At 41.7% G+C, this 18,964-nt stretch overlaps 1 long non-coding RNA gene and 1 pseudogene across 1 annotated transcript; one reads left to right on the top strand and one right to left on the bottom strand.

Moving 5' to 3' along the window:
• Nucleotides 1-2,632: 2,632 nt before the first annotated feature.
• LOC146757999 (kinesin-like protein KIF20B) lies at nt 2,633-13,256 on the bottom strand (annotated as a pseudogene).
• A 1,709-nt stretch (nt 13,257-14,965) lies between these two features.
• Nucleotides 14,966-18,964, top strand: LOC146757998 (uncharacterized). Its single transcript, XR_014935232.1, has 3 exons — nt 14,966-15,557; nt 16,478-16,748; nt 18,860-18,964. It is a non-coding gene; the product is annotated as an uncharacterized LOC146757998 (long non-coding RNA).

The raw sequence follows: 18,964 nt of genomic DNA, 5'->3' as shown, positions 1-18,964 counted from the left end.
TTGATATCTGTCTCTCTTATTCAGTTGATCTCTAAACAAAATATGAGGATTCCTACTTCTGTCCACACTTACTCTTTTGCATATAAAGTTCACTCATAAAGTTGTACAAATTTGCAGATTCAAGTTTCCATAAATATTCCATTAGCTTGGGGCTGTTTTTTTCTTTAACTGGTGAGCAATTAGCTAAAATCACATGCATTTTCTTTCTATCAAAAGTGACTTCTGCTGTATTTCATCACTGCTTTAGAATCCAGCTACGTCCATTCCATAATATGCATACTTTAAGTATTAGAAAAATAAATGTAAGTCAAGACTTACTAGGGATTGTGTCACCACAACAATATATTCCATGGTGATTCTTGTACAGTTCTTTTATTACTACAACCACAGAAATGCAGAATTTTATAGCGCCCATGTGCAGCCTGCATTACATACAGATTCATATGTACTGCATGGAAACAGCCTCTTAACTCATCTAAGGAGTTTTATATACAGCCCTCAACTGATTTAAAAGTCATACTGAAGAAACAGCAGTGGCATATTCCACCCCAAACCAGGTTTTGGGTTTTGATTGCTGCTCCCAGCAACACTAGTGAGGGGAATACGATTTATAAGTAATCTAAACACTTTATGCTGAAAACAACAAGCAAGCACTAAAGCAAGATAAATAAGACTAGGGAGAAGATGTGTAATGTTCAGTCTAGAAACTCCTTACACAAGAAGTAGGGAAAAAGCATTATTACAGAGCATAGGAAACAAGACCTAAAAGCTCAGAGAATGGTGTAAATACCCTGAACTTGAAGCTGAGATAACCTAGCATCTCCTAAAACACTTTTGCTCGTGCTACTTATATAACTAATTCTACAAAAGAACCAGCACAACATACCTGTGCTCATTGTTCTACTGTGTATATTAACATAGCTAAAGAATATATATTATGCGGTTTTTGAAATTGGATGCTATTAATACTCACAAATAGAAGAAAATTTTAACATGATTGAATACTCAGTACTTCTTAACAGAAAACTTCATGCTGACATTGTGACTATCAGCTACCCATTTTAATTCCTATGTGGAGCATTGCTGTCATTAATTTTTAAATGAGAGCTTTGGTCATATGATTAGAACAAACCCACTACTATTTGGAGTATGGAGGAGTCCACATCCCTCCCTCAGTCTCTGGTAAGATGCTTATATGTGATGCCATTCAGTAGTCACATTAGGATTCAATATTTATGCCAAATAAAGGCAGCAGGGACAAATCATCCAAGAACAGCATCTCATCCGAAGAAGGCCTTGACTTTCTCCCTTGCACATATTTTGCAAGAGGAATACAAGAAAGGAAGGGACTACAGCTAAGTTTTAGATTTTCCCTTCTACATTGTATATGCCTTCCGTAATTCTAGGAACACTGATGCTCAGCTGTGCCCAGAAGTGAAGTTAAATGCATCAGAGCTTATCCAAACCATTTTGCTCAAATATTGCCCATGAGCGAGCAATTAGCAGGTCGTCAACAATTTTGATAGTTGCTTCAGGAAAAACAAAACAAACAAACAAAAAAAAGCACTTGAACAGCTGATGCTACCCAGAAGATCAGCAACAGCAGTTGAAACAATCCTAAAGAAACTGCTTTAAAACTATTACCAAATCTGCAAGTGCATCAACAGATGAGGAAAAAGCAGCAAAAAGGAAAAAAATAGTGCAAAAAACTTTTTTTCTTAAGCATTCAAAAATGAGCAGCATAGGACCTTCTGAAAAAGGGATATTTACATAACAGTTACTTCTATTTACAGTTTAACACAGTGGCTTTTCTCCTTATACCATAAGGTACGCGCTTCATAGCCTTTTGCTTCCTATCCGGAATAGGAAGCAATTTATTGTTTTGGAAGACACCCTGTTCAACGATGGAAGAAACTGTACCTTTCTTTGGAGGTGGCTCTTCCACAGTAGGCTTATCTTCATCAGTACTGCGCTTTCTTCTCACTTCCAACTCAGTTTTCTCTTGTTTCAGTGCTTTAACTGAAAGCACTGAAAATTGGCTGCTTTCAGTTCCTTTATTAGTGTTCTCTTCTGCCGGTTCTGCTTTAATGGTAGTTAAATGGTAGGTAGTCTTTTCCTGTATTGATATAAGATCAGTTACATTGAAGCTTAACAAAAGGAGCACTTAAGTCTCAGTAATCTTCTGTAGGCAAATATTTACACAAAACCATACAGCTAAAATATTTACCCAGTGACTCTATAGACATCAGTTACAAATTTCAATAGCAGACAGAACAAGTACACCTTCAGATAATGACAAGTGCAATACTCTTTTTTTGTATAAGGATACGGAAATGTGTAAAGCTCACATAATCTTTTACTTTTTCTTCTAAATGAGATTTTAAGTCTTGTAGCTCTGTAATAATGTCATCTTTCCGCACCACGATGTCCATTAGCTCTCGAATCCTTTCATTTTGTGCATTCATTTTCTTGGAAATAAAAAATAAAAAAAAATCAGTCATCAGTTTCTAATGTAGTGTTAAGTAGCTGAATTACACAGTGCATTAAAGGCAAATTCAGTTAAGCTAAGCTCGATAAGAAATCTATTAATGGAGCCTACTGGAATAGCATTTTAAGCTACCACAAGTTGGTATTAAAACAATTTTACACAACATCTTCTTGATAAAGTTACCTCAGTTGCTTCTTTAAGTTGCTCAACAGACTCATCCAATTTAATCACCTGCATTTCAAAGTCTGTAAGACACAGAAAAGGTTGTGTTACATAAGTAGCCAATAGATAGTTTATTAAGTAATCAATTTTTCCAGATATTCTAATGTTTAGGTAGCTTTTGAACAGATTAATTAATTTGCGTGTGGTCTTCACTTATTGGGAGTGATTCAAAAGTTTTCTATATTTCTTGGAACGAAAACATTGCATCAACAAGACATAAAGAAGAGTAGAGATTGCAATATAAAAGTAAAAATCAAGATATAGACATTTAACCCCATACTTACGAAAGCGTAAAGCTGCTAGTTGCAGTTTAAAGGAGAGGGGGAAAAAAAGAAAAGAAATAACCAAAAACCGTGGAATTGCTGAACCTGAATATACACAAGGAACAAACTATCACTTATCTACAGGCTATGGTTCTAAAGGTAGAACATCTCCTCTAATTCCTACTCAAACTGGTTATTTCTCTTTTAGATTAATGAACTATTTCTGTCTTCTACCTTTCACATCGCATAACTCACCTTTGTTCTTCTGCATCAGCTCTTCTTCAGTTTTAAGTAGTTTGGTGTTTTTCTCTGGTAGCTCTTCTTTGGTCTCCATCAGTTCAAAGTTAGTTTTCTCCAGCTGCTTTTCAAACCAGCCAATATCTTCCTTCGGGTCCTCCAGGGATACAATGGAACTATGTGCTGCCTCAGCTTGCTCTTTAATATCCATGACATCATAATGCACAGAATCAAGAATGCCCTCAGGATCAACACAGGTGACAGGCACTATGCTATGTTCTCCACCCTGAAACGTAATTTATAATCAGTTAAAACTGGTGAATAGCTGACTACATAATAGCTGTTATTTCTACAGATAGTCTGGATAGCCACTATGAAGACAGCCATACAAGAAGTTTTTAATTTCAGCTTCAAAACCCACCTCACAAATTCACATACAACATGACAGTGATTCATATGGGGGGAAGACAAGTGGCATTCTAGTAACAGCTAATATATTTTATAGTATTTGATGTTTGGTCACTACTTAAACCAGTTTTCAAGAAAGTACAAAGGAGTTATTGCAGACTCCAATCCTGCTTTTAACCTCAAGAGTTTCACTAGGCAAACAATGTACAAGAACTGCCACTTCATGCAGCCATAGATTTCTGCTTTTTTTATGTTTTGAGTTTCCAGTTGCATTCAATGCAACTGATCATCATCTTTTCAGTTCTTTGTCTTGCAGCGCCACATCACCCTCATAGGCTGCTCCCTCTACTTTCACACTTAACCTCTTTCAGATAAGGCCACAATCCAAGGGCACACATCCATCAATTGTGCTTCAAACACAAACTCTCAGCACTTCAAAGTTTTCCATCAAGACTGTAGCACTGATCTGACAGCTTAACTTCTTCAGTGTTATATCATAGCACTCACTCCTACCCATTCCGCTTAACCCCCACTTTCCCACTGAAGCATCTGATGGCCATAACACAGCTTTTCAAACTCTTTACTGCTCCACTTCTTTTGTCAACACTTGAACTGGACAATATTCAAAATTACAACAGCAGCAACATATGGGGTAGCTGGATTTGCTTTCCTACATGGGATCATATTTTGAGAAGAGAGAAAAATTAAGTAAATAGCATAAAATCTCCTCCAGATGTAACAAGTTGCTTCTTGTTAGGTTGAATACTTTTTAGGAATGAGATTCTCAGAAGATGCTTCTGCCCTCAAACCCCAAAGAAACACAAAGACCCCAGTAGAGATTTTTAGAAAACACTGTAGGAAAATTAAGCTCAACTAAAACACTAAATTAAAAAACCTGACTGCTGCATGGAGACAAACACCCAGATTCACTACAGATACTACACAAATAGATTCATATTCTTAGAAGAACAGAATTCTTTCTTTAAATGCAAATCATAAGTACTGATCAACAAAATAGACTACAACATACTCACTTTTTGTGCAATAGCTGAGAATCTTAGCACATTGAGTGTTTCTTCATAGGTTGAAGCACACTGGCTAATGTTTGCTAACATTTGTATCTTCCCTTTTCCACTGAAGAATCCCTGAAGAAAGTGTGTTAACTTACTTTCACGAAACGGTATGTGCTGCTGCACCCTTTGAAGACAAAAACCACAACAAATCCCATTAGCAGAAGTTAACAGCTTCATTTCAATGTGAGAGCTATCCAAGTGGAAGACAACACATTAATAACTGCACTAGTCTTTAAATCATTTTGAGTTGTGGGTTGTTTTGAATTTAATCTTTTTGCTAGTTTGCAGACAGGTTGTATGATTGTTCCAGCTACTGTGCAGCCATTATCTTCTTAGACAACCCACGAGAACATTTAAAACAAAAAGTACATTCAACATCCAGCCTAAGATAGGTCATACAGCCTCACGTTAGCTTAAATTCTCTCTCACCTTTCTCTTTCCCTTACCACATCTGGCAAACTGACCTATCTACTTCTAAGAAAACAGTACCCAACAAAATCAGAGATAACCACTCTCTCAGTATATTGTCTCTAGGAAAGGACAATAGTAAATACTTTGGAAATAAAGAAGCATATACTTATCACAACATCTCTGGTGTTTCCTAAACCAAGGTTAAGCCACTGAATCAAACAGCTGGTGATGTACAGAAAATTAGGAGAGAACTCCTAAAGCGTGACTAAACACACTGTTCTCTAGTGAGGTTACCTGCTGGACTCTCTACAGCTACTGAATTCTGCAAACAGAGCTAAAAGCTTCACATAGCTACGCTCCTGTCACACACGTGACCCATAAGTAGCTTAAGTGCAGGAGTGGTAAATGAGTTCTTATTTTAAAGAAAATTACTATCAAAGTCATCACTACATTTCCCCCATATTGTTAAAATTTCAAGTGATCAGGACCAACAAATAAAACAGATCTGAATAAATCAAAGCACTTTAAGCAGCAGCTAATTTTAAGGAATCCTTCTTCCCTAGAAAGGACAGACAGATAAGAGACTAATCCAGTAGCAAGGCCTATTTTCATCTACTTTTAAGCATAACAGAATTTGAATAGGCTACCAGGCACAGTGTGGCATTTCATGAACACAGAGCTCACCTAATCTTTGGGACAGAAAGACACCTTCAAATGAGAATCAGCAGAGATTTCTGCAATTATATCCAGCTGTGACTGTAAATAAATACTACATTGTTTAAAATACAGAAAGCTCTGTCTGCACTCATTTAGAGCACAACCTCAGACAGAAGTAGCAAGCAGGCTTTCTTCTCTCTGAATTTGGTTAGCTAGATCAGAAAGAATGATGAAGTTGCATCAAGGTTTGGAAAAATATATATATATATATATGTATATATGTAATTATATATATCTATATGTATATATGTAATTATATATATCTATATATTATTTTTCTTTTCCAAATTATATATATATATATATATTCTGACCATGTCTCTTGGCTAGGACAAAGCACAGCAATATCCCTGAGGAAAACTGTTACAGCAGAACTAAATGATAAATGCAACTAACTAACAAAGGAGGAAAAGGTCTAACATTTCACACATTTAAAGTGAAAATAGTGAAAACAAATTTTATAATCTGCCCCAGGACTTGTTTGAGAAGGCAAGGCCAGAAAAAAAACCAAAAAACCACAACGCTAATTTGCTTAAGTCTATGATAACACATTCAGAAATTTAGAACTGGAATGGTTTTATTTGAAAAAACAAACAAACAAACAAACAAAAAACAACAACAAAAAGAAGGCAAGTTTATAGATCACTTTCTTAGATCATTAAGTCTTCACACATCTGCAGAAGCCTACAGATAGTTTTCACTCATAACATAGTTTCGTACTCTGCATTTTAAACAATAGTTTAAACATTGTACATGATATCTGAAATCTACAACTAGTTTACAGTTTGTACAAGGACTTACTTTGACTGCTGACTGATCTTGAGTGCACTAATACACTTGCTTAGAGTTAGGAGAGATGCATTGATATTTCCACTCTCTTTCAGTCTGTCACCTTCATTGCACGTCTTGGTATTCCTTTCTGAACCAGCAAGATCACACAGTGATAATCTGAAGGCAGATAAGGAAAATTAAGTTTTCTTGCCTTTGAATGTACATTGATTATTTATCATTTCCAACACAACCACTCCTCCTAGAGGAACAATTTCTTGAACCCTTTCATGCTTTTTAATGTTGCTTTCCTAGTGAAGTTGCACACTACTTCCTGCCAAACTCTTTTCCAACACAGCTTCCATTTTTCTGCCATATTCTTCCTTCTGAGGATTTACATTAGTTCAGAAGTTGAGTGAGAAGGATAAAGGAACACTGTGTGGAACAGTGGGCACAAGATATAGAACAGCATTACAACTTGATGGTTTAGTACTGCATAATGACAGGAAATGGGGAACCACCACTCATACAGGAGGCTGTATCAGGGAACCTAGTGTCCGTAGCCCAATATCAATACATCAATACTGAAAGTAACTGACAATTTCATCCTAAAAGAAGAAGGGAACTCTGCTCTGAACTTACTCATTGACTCGTGTCACTCGTGGCATTTCAAGGTCTTCAATTCTTAGTACCTTAATTGTAAATATACTGTGGCTAAAAGGAGAAATGAAGCAAGGTCAATAGCCAGAAATACACACATTTTCTAAAATCTGTAACATCTGTTCAAAACACTGCTGGATTTATTCCAGATTCAATTAACAATAATTCTACTAGATGCATTAAACCTTTTAAAGAGACATTCCATCTTGGTTTATTTTGCTTTTCTTCCCCCTTATGAACCACCATTACTTACATGGAAGAAGGCTTAGTTATTTTGTTGAGAGTTTTTGATAAAACACTTAGCTTTTGTATGCACTTATCTGCTTGAAGGACTAATCCTTCTAGTTCAAAGCACTAGAATCACAAACTGTCACAAAATATCACATGGAACACTAGATATCAAGCCTTTTTAAAGCCTCTTCCCCGAAAAAAAGCCATAAACAATATTTTCATTCATCCCTCTTCCCCACACTATGTTACACCCAATGTTAGTGAAAGTTTCCCACCTTCAGCTGGAGCAAGTATTTAGCTTTGTGCTTGCAAAACTCTGGTGTTTCTGTCCCAGTTTAAAAAGTCTGAAAGCTTCTTTAGAATCAGAAATCTGAACCCACTGCAAACCTTTCAAAAGAAGGAAAAGTGATTTTTGCAAGCTTCGCTAGCAAAAGAGAAAGTGAACAAGAAATAAGGTATACAAACTAAGAACATTTAGTTAAGACAATAAAATACTTCATTAACTCTGCCTCAAACATACGACAAGCTGATGGCAGATAAGACTAAGATTCTTCCTCCCACAGAAAAGGGCAAGGTATAGGATAGCACAACAGTTTATCCTACCAGTATACTAAAGTATGTTCCATCCAAATTAAGCAAGCAGCCTTAGTACTGAAAGTACAAAAGCTAAGTTCTTAAACTACAGAAGCCGAAAGTTTGTATTCATTGGTGCAGAAGTCAATTTGAGAAGTTTTTTGTTTTAGCTTGTAGTTTTTATTGGGGATGGGTTATCTGGATTTTGTCTGCATTACAACGACTGTATGGCTCTCATTTTCAAGGATGATGAAGGCAGTGGAGTTCACACAGGCTTTATGGGCAAAGTACAGGAATAAGGAGAATACTGTTGAAGATGCAGATACGTACATGTAGCTTGTTGCCTTCACGCAGACACTTCTAAAGCTACACTGAACACATTTAAGAGTTTTCTATCTCAGAAGAAACATGTTACACTATTCCATGACAAGCTTGGCAGTTTGCAAAGTATTCTAGTTACCTTTTACGTAAGAATATCCCTTGATGTCTTGAGCAAGGCAAAGTGTCCTTTTTTTTCTGTCATTTGATAAAGGAGCCAGTAAATCATAAAAACATTCATTGTAAATCTCAAAAAATGAAACCCAGAGAACTTCACAAAATCATCTATAGATAATCTGCTAAGTTGGTCTGATCCTTCTGAGAGATTTTCTGCACCTGCAAAGTAGAAAATATTACAAGTCAATGTAGAGACAGTAAAACTAGCTGCATTTAAAAATAAGTAATAGTTAAGCTTACAGCTTAAAACTTTTCCCAGAACATAAACACAGAGAATCCCCACCTCTCATACAAACACCAAGTATCTGGAAGTCAAGACGCTTGCCCTACACATTTGCAAAGACACGCCTGCTATAAAGCTTGCTTTTTCACTTCCAAAACCCAATCTAACATCTATAGTTGGGTTAGAAATATTCAGAACTCTTCAGTCTTTACAATATAGAGAACTGAACTAGTAAGGACACTTCGTTCTGACTTTTTAGGGAAAAAAAAGTATTTAGTGAGTTCTTAAGTGCCCTAAAGGCCTGTCGGAAAACCACTAGGGATCTTATCAGAAATCATACTCTTTTTCTTTGTTTTACTTTCACCTCATAAAACCAGGTTATGATAGATGTCCCAGTAGTGTCCTAGCCATTTTATTCCTTCTGTTTTCTGCCCAGATGTCCTGCCCATTATTACGTTCTGTTACAAATAAAAGCTAAATAATCCTTTTATTATCAGCATTAGCCAAAAAAGCCAGTCGTTGACCTTACAGAAGCTTTTCTAATTGCTACTGTTTAATATAAAACATACCCTTAGAATCAGCTGGGGATTTGTCATTAGTGCTGTTGTGATGGTCTACCTACGAAAGAAAACAGAGACTTTAGGATTTATTATTGATGTACAGCACCAATACACCACTGGTTGCTTTTATTTATTTATTTATTTATTTATTTATTTTAAAAGCAGCTGTATTGCTCTACCAGAAAACAATACAGTATAGTTCCAAGGTGCCAACACAAAAATCCTGGCTACACATTTTGACTGGTTTCACCTTACTACTCATTTCTGACAATTCCTTTACTATAAGATCTGATGCATTTCAGCTTCCTGATTCAGAAAGAAAAAGAACAAATAGGGAGAGAATCCCCAACAGGAAAAGGAGTTATTTAATAAGATGATTTTCAATAGCCCATTTATAATCTGCATTTTACCCTTCATGAATCTTGGACTCCTGAAATATTTTTCTTATTGGGATTTTCTTAATTCAGGACTTCCATATCCTATGGCTTATTAGGTCAACTCTCAGAAAAGGAAGTTAAGGTAGAATACTTGATCACTTAACGTAGATAAGCAGCTTATTATTTCTTAACTCAGGCTATCAAAGTGTTACACAAATGAAGTTATGACTAAATTTTGTAAATATACTATTTTTAAGTAGTTTGGTCATAGAAAATACAGAATAGCTCCCAACATGTAGATCTCATGATGTTCATAGATGTATACTCAGTTCCCAGGCTTCAGGTTGTGTTGCTTTTTTATAGAGCACAAAAGTAGAAAGAAATTCTCATCTACTGAAGAGGAGGAATCTCACCTACCAGATACAGTATGCTTAGAAGTAAAACTTTTAACATAGAAGTTTTCATCTACATGACACTCACCCAGATCTGGCTTTGTATAGTCAGCAAAGCTTGTACCTACTTAGCTTATAAGGTCAAGTATTTTACCTAGGAACACGGGTCTTGAAACTAGAGGAGGCACCTATATCGCACGATCACATCTTAACTCTCTAATGGAGTAGGATGAGATCAGCATATAGCTGTTCACTGCATTTTCTTTCCACATACTCACTAAACCTAGAACAGTTTTACACATCTTTGGTTCATGTAGAAGACAGGTGTTGTTTTTCCCCGAAATACTTAAATATCATTGGAGCCAGACTTCATACTCAGCTGTGCTCTTGAAATAATTCAGAAGGAATTTTACTGCCACCTGCCTTTCACACTGTGAAGTCCACACTTAACCAACTCATCAGTAAGATCAAGTTAACATACTCCACAACTAAAATACCCCAGTGCGGTGTAGCACACCACTAATAAGATGCTTCATTCTTTTTCAGCAGGAACAGAAAGACAAATAGAAAACTGTGTGTAAATACAGAACCCTCTTTCATTACAGAATGGAAAGGATAACACTGAACTATCACAAGATGCATGTACTCATCATTTCTTTATAAAGTAGTTTCCTACCTCTTTTGTCAGACGAAGCAATGAATTTTTAAGAGCAATTTCTTCTCTCACTTCGTCATTAGTCAGTTTTACGTAATCTCTCCACCGAATAGGTTTCAGATCCATTTTTGTGTATAGCCTTCCTCCAACAGTTTTAAACAACATATCCATCGTCCTTGGCAAAATACCAACATCATCTTCTGTCCCTGTAAGCAATACACAAAAGAAGGGCCAGGTTACTATTGTAAGCAACATATAAACATAAATGAAGACAAAGATAACTGATTCTAATCTCAAAGTATACACAAAGAATTTAGAGGCCAGTTACAGTCTGAAGCAATGTTTGCAGTGTTACTAGACTGTTCCCTGAAAAATACTGGCTTTAAGCAACAGCTCACATCCCATTCCTTAGACATTACAGGGCATCACTTTAAAACAGCCAGAATATTCTGCATAAGCTTAGCCTTAAGAAGAAAAAATAACCCACAGCAAACTCCCACATTTAACAGACGTGCAGATTTTCAACTGCTTACCAGGCTCCCTTCCCGCTCTGAAACAACCCTGAAATAACAACCAGAGTGATGTCTCTGCTACAACATTCCGTTCGTCCCACAAACCCTATTTAGAAATATCTACAAGTCTCATAAAAACTGTTAAAGTAACTCAGCTCCTTTCCCATTGCCTTTTCTTGGAGCACACAACTACCTCCACATCTTGCCTACTTCACGCCTTAGTTTTTCCACTGTCACTAAATACCAAGCAAGCTTCAGTGTTTTAAAGTCAGTCATGAACACAAGAGAGGACAATACGCAGAAGAATTTCTATAGTGCTGTATGGAAGGTGCATAGAAAGATAATTTTTGAACATACTACCCTGTTGATTCTTAATATTTAAGTCCTAAAAAGGTATTACTATGGAAAAGTCTTCAGCTCCACGCATATAAAACTATTGGAAATACATAGTAACAGAACACTAAATAACAGAAATAAGGGGAATTTGTTTCCTGTGAACCCAATCGTTTCATTTGTTATGACAATATTAAACATAAAAAACAACTGCTCCCAGCCAGAAAGGAGATTGATGTATTATTTCTGTACTACTAAAGCTCAGGGAACACAATCTTCTATGCTGCTGTTATTACTAAAATCAGAAATTTGAAAAAAAGATTGAAATACCTTGATCAAATGTTTCAGAATGTTTAATTTCTGCCTACAATAAATCAAACAAACTCAGACATACTTTGCCTTCAAATAAAGAACAGCATTTAAGATGCACGCATTTATAGTAGGAACAAAAACCAAAGTTATTGTAGTGTATGCTGTCTTACACACTTGTAAATTTAGTAATATTTGTTATGGAAGAAGACGACTTTTCAAGGCTACTAGTATTCAAAAGAAGGCAACGTACAAGGCCTGTTGAGTAACTAGGTAAGAAGTCATAACATCTCTCTCTTCTAGAAGTAGTTCTCACTTTAAGAAATTAATTCAAAGAAAAGCATTTCTGCTCATACCTTGGAATGTGTAAGTTTTCCCAGCATTTGTAACGCCATATGTAAAAACAAGGCAATTACATCCTTCTAAGAACTCTTTCACTGGTTGCTTCACAGTACCTTCAAAGAATTCTTCTTGAGTTGCTTCAGGTCCAAACACCTGAATGTTACCAAGAAGCTGGTTAATCTCTTTATTTTGTTTAAGCAATATTTAGGTACTTGTAAGGAGTCAGATACACGTTGATAATTCTAAAGACAGTTAAGAAAAACTCGTTTGCTTTATATGAAGTAACAGAAGACAAGCAACTTTTTCCACAAATAACTTAAAATCATTTAAAGACAATTAATTTACCCGTGAAAAGGTGAACTTCTGTGTTGTCTGTCCTAAAGTTTTACCGCTCATTCTTCCCAATGAGCTCTTAGGGGACTTCAGTATAATGCTTGTTGAGTCCTCAAGTGAAACACATCCCTATTACAAGGAAGCACAAGTAATGCAGGCATGAAAAAAGTTTTAAAAGGTCATCTTACAGGAAAGAAAACATATATACTTTAAGGGTTGTTTTTTTGTTTATGATTAAATAAATGCCTTACCTGCGATCCATTTGCTCTCTCCCATGCCGTAAAGGGTTTAATACGCAGGCAAACTTGTATGCGTCCCCTAGGCTCCAAACTAGACCTCTAAAATTAAAGAGCTGGAAGTTAGAAATCTGACTAGATCCTCTGTTTGATGATTAGCACATTAAAGCAGCATTATTTTCATCATCCTATTGTAACAGACTCATTTGTTAACACAGGAAGTAATAATATTTTACTGTTTTCACAAGTGCTTTGGACCCTGCTAAACTTCTTTGTCAGAGCCTAGAATTTCAGAACAAGTACTACTGCAACACACTCCTGTACTGCATTCAGGCCAACTATAAACAAAAGTACTCCATTATTGTGCTTCTGAGACAATGTTAGCTTCATCCACTGATACCAGTGCTCCTCATAAGGTATCAAAGCAACACCACACATCTTGGTCTAGTCTATGCACAGTCTAAAAGCATAGTGAAGATGATTTTCATCTCCTCTGTAAGATTCTAATGCTTCTTATAAAGAAAAGCATTAAGTTGTGTTTTTTTTTGGAGAAACAAGCTGCCTTTGTGGTCCTGAGGGCCCCTTTTTGTCACCGGTTGGGCATAGCAAGAGAGCTTTTCTTGTACAAATCTATGCCCTGTGTACCTTTCTCGATCCCAAAACCTAGAGTTGCGGTGCAGACACTGGATGCTGACCAGAGCAGTAAAGGAACAGAAGAGGGGAAAAGCAGATACAGGTAAGACACCTAAAAGAAAGAAAAAGAGCAGAAGAGAAGGAAGGATACGGTTAAGAACAAAGGACAGAAGATGGAAAGTGCTATAGAGGACTGGACTGGACATGAGCAGATCAGAGCTACACCAAGGTGTGGCTTCTCCCTGTGTCCCTGTCCACCACTGGCAACATCCCCCAATGACAGGGATGATGCTGCCCCAGCAGCTGATGGGGTTGTGGTCTGGGGTTATGTTCTATGCAGAGCCTCCACAACCTACTACAGACCTGCAGTTCCCTGCCACTTCTTTTTTTCAGGTGTTTGCACACAAGGAACAGGTGTTCCCCATGCCCTGCATGCTGGTAATTAGTGTGGGCAATTACTGTGTGGGAATTGGGGGAGGGAAATTCAGGGGTGGGATAGTGAGGAGGAATTGGAGGGGGCTGGGAAATTGTTTGGGTGGGACTGTAGAGATCAGGCATGACTGTTAGGATGGGGGATATTTGGTTGGAAATACTGTCATTTCTATTACTTGTTGCTTTGTATGATAAGTTATTAAATGCTTTATGTTCCCTCTGCTACATCTCTGCTTGCAGTCATTTGTGCAGTGTCAAAGGTCCTCAGCTCTACATGCCCACCTCCAGGGTAGGATGGAGCACCACAGATGGCAGTGTTCCACAGCTGCCACCAGCAGCCCCAGCTCGTCCCTCCACACCTGAGGTGTGAGTGGCTGTGAGAGGAATGTCTCTGTGGAAGTGCAGCTCATTCCTCCCCTCTGATGGGGGCAGAAGGCATCTGCATTTCCCTCATGGCTCTTATTTCCTGTGTTACTGTGGGAAATGAGCTGAGCCACTGTGCCTCCCTACTATGGCAAGCTCTGCAGCTCTGCCACTGTCTTTCTACTCAGCTGTTCCTGTGTGTAATGCTCCACACTTGGACCCTGCAGAGCCCAGAGGCCTCCTTGGCTGCTGTTACTCACCTGGACATTGAGGGTGCTGTGTCTCCAGTCTGTACCTGCTTCCAGGTGTCACTTGCAAGACACTGCGAGTCCACCTGGTTGGAACTGCAGTCAACAAACACAAATGTGAAAGAAATAAGAAAGGATTCTCTCATTTCACAGGCTTTCATCTCCATTGAAAGATGTTCTGCTGTGCAGCACAGCTGGGAGCATTTCATATGTGCAAAAAAGGGGGATAGGCCCTGGCTGTGCCGGGCCCCAAAGCAGCCCCGACTGTGCTGGGTTCCCCTCTCACCTGGGCCCTGCAGTGGCCTCAGCTGTGCCTGGTCCCCCTCTGCTCTGGGCCCTGAGCTGGCCCCAGCTGTGCCTGGTCCTCCTCCATCCTGGGCCCCAAGGCCCTGCCTCTGCCTGCTCCCCCTCTGCTCTGGGCCCTGAGCTGGCCCTAACTGTGCCAGGCCCCCCTCTGGCACAGGCCCTGCCTCAAGCCCCGCCCCCTGTGGGCAGCAGTGCTAGTGCCTGTTGGTTTTGCTCTCTTCCCTCTTCTTTCCCTGTTCTCTTCACAAATGCATTCAGATCCCCCAGGATGACGTGCACTGACACTGCTGCCTTCTTCCTGCACAAACTTTCTGGGCAGCTCAGCTTTTTCTACAGAGCAGCGTGCCTTTGGAAGTGCTTGGAGGATGTAAACTAACAGCAAGAGAACACTGAGCTCTTCTGGGTCTTTCTAGGCATGGCAAAGAGACAGGAGAGAGTGCTCAGCCTTGAGTGGTTGCTTGTATGCAGAAATCACAGTTGTCAACATCTGTGCTGTTTTGCTGTAGGCAGTAGTGTGTGACAAGAAGCCTACAATTATCAATTTAGTGAACGTAATTAATTGTAACAGTTCCCCTTTCTTCTTCCCATGACACTTGGGTTATAGAGTTCTCCTATGCTATGTGCTGGTGTAATACCTCTGAGCCACAGCACTGTTGCGTTTAGCAAAGCTCATGGCAACAGGCTTTGGCCAACCTCAGAGCTACGTAGATGATGAGAAGATATCCGATGATAGGAGAGAAAATGAACAAGCTCCAAGGTAAGTGTTGTTTTTTCCTTCTAGTCAGCACGCCATCGCTAAATCTTCCATGCTATGACTTTTATCGTGACAGTGATGATCCCTTAACCTCACACCTTTAGCACAGCACTTTCTGTGGAGATTCCCACCAGTGACAAAGTATTAGTGCCGCTTTTCTGCCTGTTTCTTTTTTGTCTGTATTTTCCAGAATGTGGGTATTTCTTTCATTGCCCACAAACACTGCCCAGTGCAGGAGGAGGCAGGGACAAGAGTCAGGAGCAAGGGCAGAATAGTTTCTCTGATAGTGAATGGAATGCCAGTGTTTTCTGCATATGGACTTGCCATAGTGCTTCTTACAAGGCCTAACAGTGGGATGAAATGTGCCCTGAAGCAGGTGTGCTTGCAGGAAGGCAAAAGAGAATTGCAAATATTGCTAAGGGGGGCCAGTAAGATGATCAGAGGGCTGGAGCACCTTTCCTATGAGGACAGGTTGAGGGAACTGGGCTTGTGCTTGGAGAAGAGAAGGTTCCAGGGAAACCTCACTGTTGGCTTCTAGTATTTGAAAGGAGCATATAAACAGGCAGGGGAATGGCTGTTTACAAGGGTGGACAGTGATAGGACAAGGGGAATGGTTTTAAAGTGATACGGGGACGTTTAGGTTGGATATTAGGTTGATGTTTTTCACACAGAGGGTGGTGACGCACTGGAACAGGTTGCCCAGGGAGGTTGTGGATGCTCCATCCCTGGAGGCATTTCAGGCCAGGCTGGATGTGGCTCTGGGCAGCCCGGTCTGCTGGTTGGAAACCCTGCACACTGTGGTCCTTTTCAACCCAGGCTATTCTATGAGTCTATGGCTGTTTTTAACACCAAAATGCAACTTGGCTTGTAATTGTTTCTAAAATGATCTGGTTCGTCCTGTTTTGAATGTGATATTTCTACAGCAGAAGGATGCAGAAGTGAAAAGGCTCGAAACGCTACTGAAGGAAATTGCCGAATGTCAGGACAACCTCGAGGAAGCAAATGAATCCATAAGAAAACAATTGAGCTAAATTATTTCCTATGGCCAGACCGCGGGGGGGCAACGAGGCGGCCGCCACCCACCCCCCATCTCCTTCCCCTTCATCCAACACGAAGGGGGTGATGGCGGTGGGGGGCCGAGCCCCTTCCCACACCAACCGGCTTTCAGGTCCCACCCCCAGCGTTTCCCACATGGTGAGTGGGGGGGGGGGGGGGGGGGGGGGTGGAAAGCGGGAGGGGCGCAGGGTGAGCCTTAATTCTGCTCCCCCCGACTCCAACCGCACCGATCAGCCCTGAGCCCCCCCCCCCACCTGCAGCAGCAGCGCCAGGATGTGGAGGCGATGAGGGGGGGTCGCGTCGTCGGGCTCCAAACGGAGGCAAAGCCGTAACCCCCCTCCAGGGCTCCCCATCGTGCCAAAGCCCTCCCGTAACCCCCCCAGGCTCCGGGCGGCCAAACGCCGCAGGTAGCGGCTGCACGCTTTGGGCCGGGGGGGGCCGGGCGCCCGAGCCAATACTCTCAGGTATCCCCGCAGCCCCCCTTCGTTTTGGGTGGTGGTGGTGGGGGCGCCCACGGGGGTACACGAGCAGCAGCAGCAGCAGCTCCACCTGTAGGGGGGGGACACACAGCCCTCCGTGGAGACACAGCTGACACGTCCCCACCCCTCTGAGGACACCCCCCCCCCCTCCCCGGGATCGCCTTCCTCCGGCTCTGTAGACCGTAGGAACCAAAGCGAGGGCGGAACGCCAGTGAAGCAGATCGCGTTTCCCAGGGGACTCATTTCCGCAGAGCACGCGTTCCCTCCGGGGGAGCGGGTTACGGCACGGACCCATTGCGGATAATGGGGGGAAGGGGGAGTGGAGACCGGAGAGGCCTGACCTGGTTGCGTGGGGCGGAGGGGGGAGAACGGCAGAGGGAGCGGAAGAGGTTTGTGGGCTGAGGGCCGCCAACAGCCGCCCCCAAGGCCCCAGCATGGTTTAAGGGGGTATTTTGGGGCTAAGGGGTGGATTTGGGGTCCATAGGGTGGGTTTTGGGTGTATTTGGGGGCTGAGGGGTGGATTTGGGGTCCATAGGGTGGGTTTGGGGGGTATCTGGGGGTTATGGGGTGGCCTTTGGGGGTTTTAAGGTGGGCTTGGGGGGGGTTTTGGGGGCTGTGGGGTGGGATTAGGGTGCAGTGGGGTGGGTTTGGGGTCTATAGGGTGGGTTGGGGGAGGTATTTGGAGTCAGTGGGGGCACTCTAAGACCCCAGTTTAATGCGGGGGGCGGGGGGGTCTCTTTGGAACCAAATTGGGTTGAAGGGGAAGGGGCGTGGGGGGCAATCTTTATGCCTACGGCTCCCCCTAGTGGTCACCCACAGCCACGACAGGGGAACTTCGTGTCCTTCCGTGCAGGGGGGCAGAGCTTAGGGGTGGGCCCATATGAGTGTATATGGCCCAGCCCCCTCCCATCATCAGCGCTTCCTGCCCCGGGGCTGTGCCGCACCCAACGCTGCGTTCTGGGTTTCTATATAAAGGGTGTGTGTGTGTGTGTGTTATTAATGAGTATATATTGAAGGGGGGGGGGGGGGGCTTTATTTTGGGGGGTTTGCGATGGCTTCGGTGTGGAAACGGCTGCAGCGTGTGGGGAAACGGGCGGCCAAAGTGCGATTCAAAGCGGAGCTGGAGGAAGTGCTGCTCGGGGGGGTGGGGGGGGGAGTGGTGAGTGAAGACCCCCACCCCCCCATTAAATAACATCAACATATACACAAAAGAAGGGTGGGGGGTTATGGGGGGTGTATAACCCTATATTGTGGTACAGGTGACCACCCCTGTCAGACACTTGTGACCTCCCTGACTCCAGCCCTGCTGCATGCAGGCACCACCTCCCCAATATCCAACAGGGTTGTGAGCCCCAAAACCTTGGGGGGACACTTGGGGTTCTATGGGGACATGAGACCCCAAATCCTTGTGGACACATTGGGGACACCCGGTGGGGATGTGGACCCCAAAACCTTGGGGTGAAGCTGAGGATGTGGACCCCAAAAACCTCACGGGGTGAAGCTGAGGATGTTGGGGATGTGGGCATAGGACCATCCTCCTACAGGACCAGCAGCAGCAGCTCCATTGTGTGACCTGCAGGGAGCTGGAATGGGATGGGGTTGGGGGGGTCACAGGGGTTATGGGATGGGGTTGGGGGGGGAGGGGCTCACAGGGGATGTGAGCAGACCCCCGTCCCATAATCAACAACAACCCCCAACCCAAAGCGGGACTGCCCCCGCCATGAGCCCTAAAGGGGCTTTCATCTGACCTGATCCCCCTTTTCCCTACAGACCGCCGCAGACACAGCAAAGGGGCTGCAGCAACAACATCAACAGATTGGACACGTCTGAACAGATTGAACAGATTGGATACGTCCACCCATCCTGTTGGGCCCA

Source organism: Coturnix japonica, chromosome 17, assembly GCF_054131305.1.
Source record: "Coturnix japonica strain WE chromosome 17, WE-NBRP24, whole genome shotgun sequence".
In the NCBI taxonomy this organism is placed as follows: Eukaryota; Metazoa; Chordata; class Aves; order Galliformes; family Phasianidae; genus Coturnix; species Coturnix japonica.
Note: the sequence above shows the minus strand (reverse complement) of the source record. Positions and strands in the feature narration are given on the sequence as shown.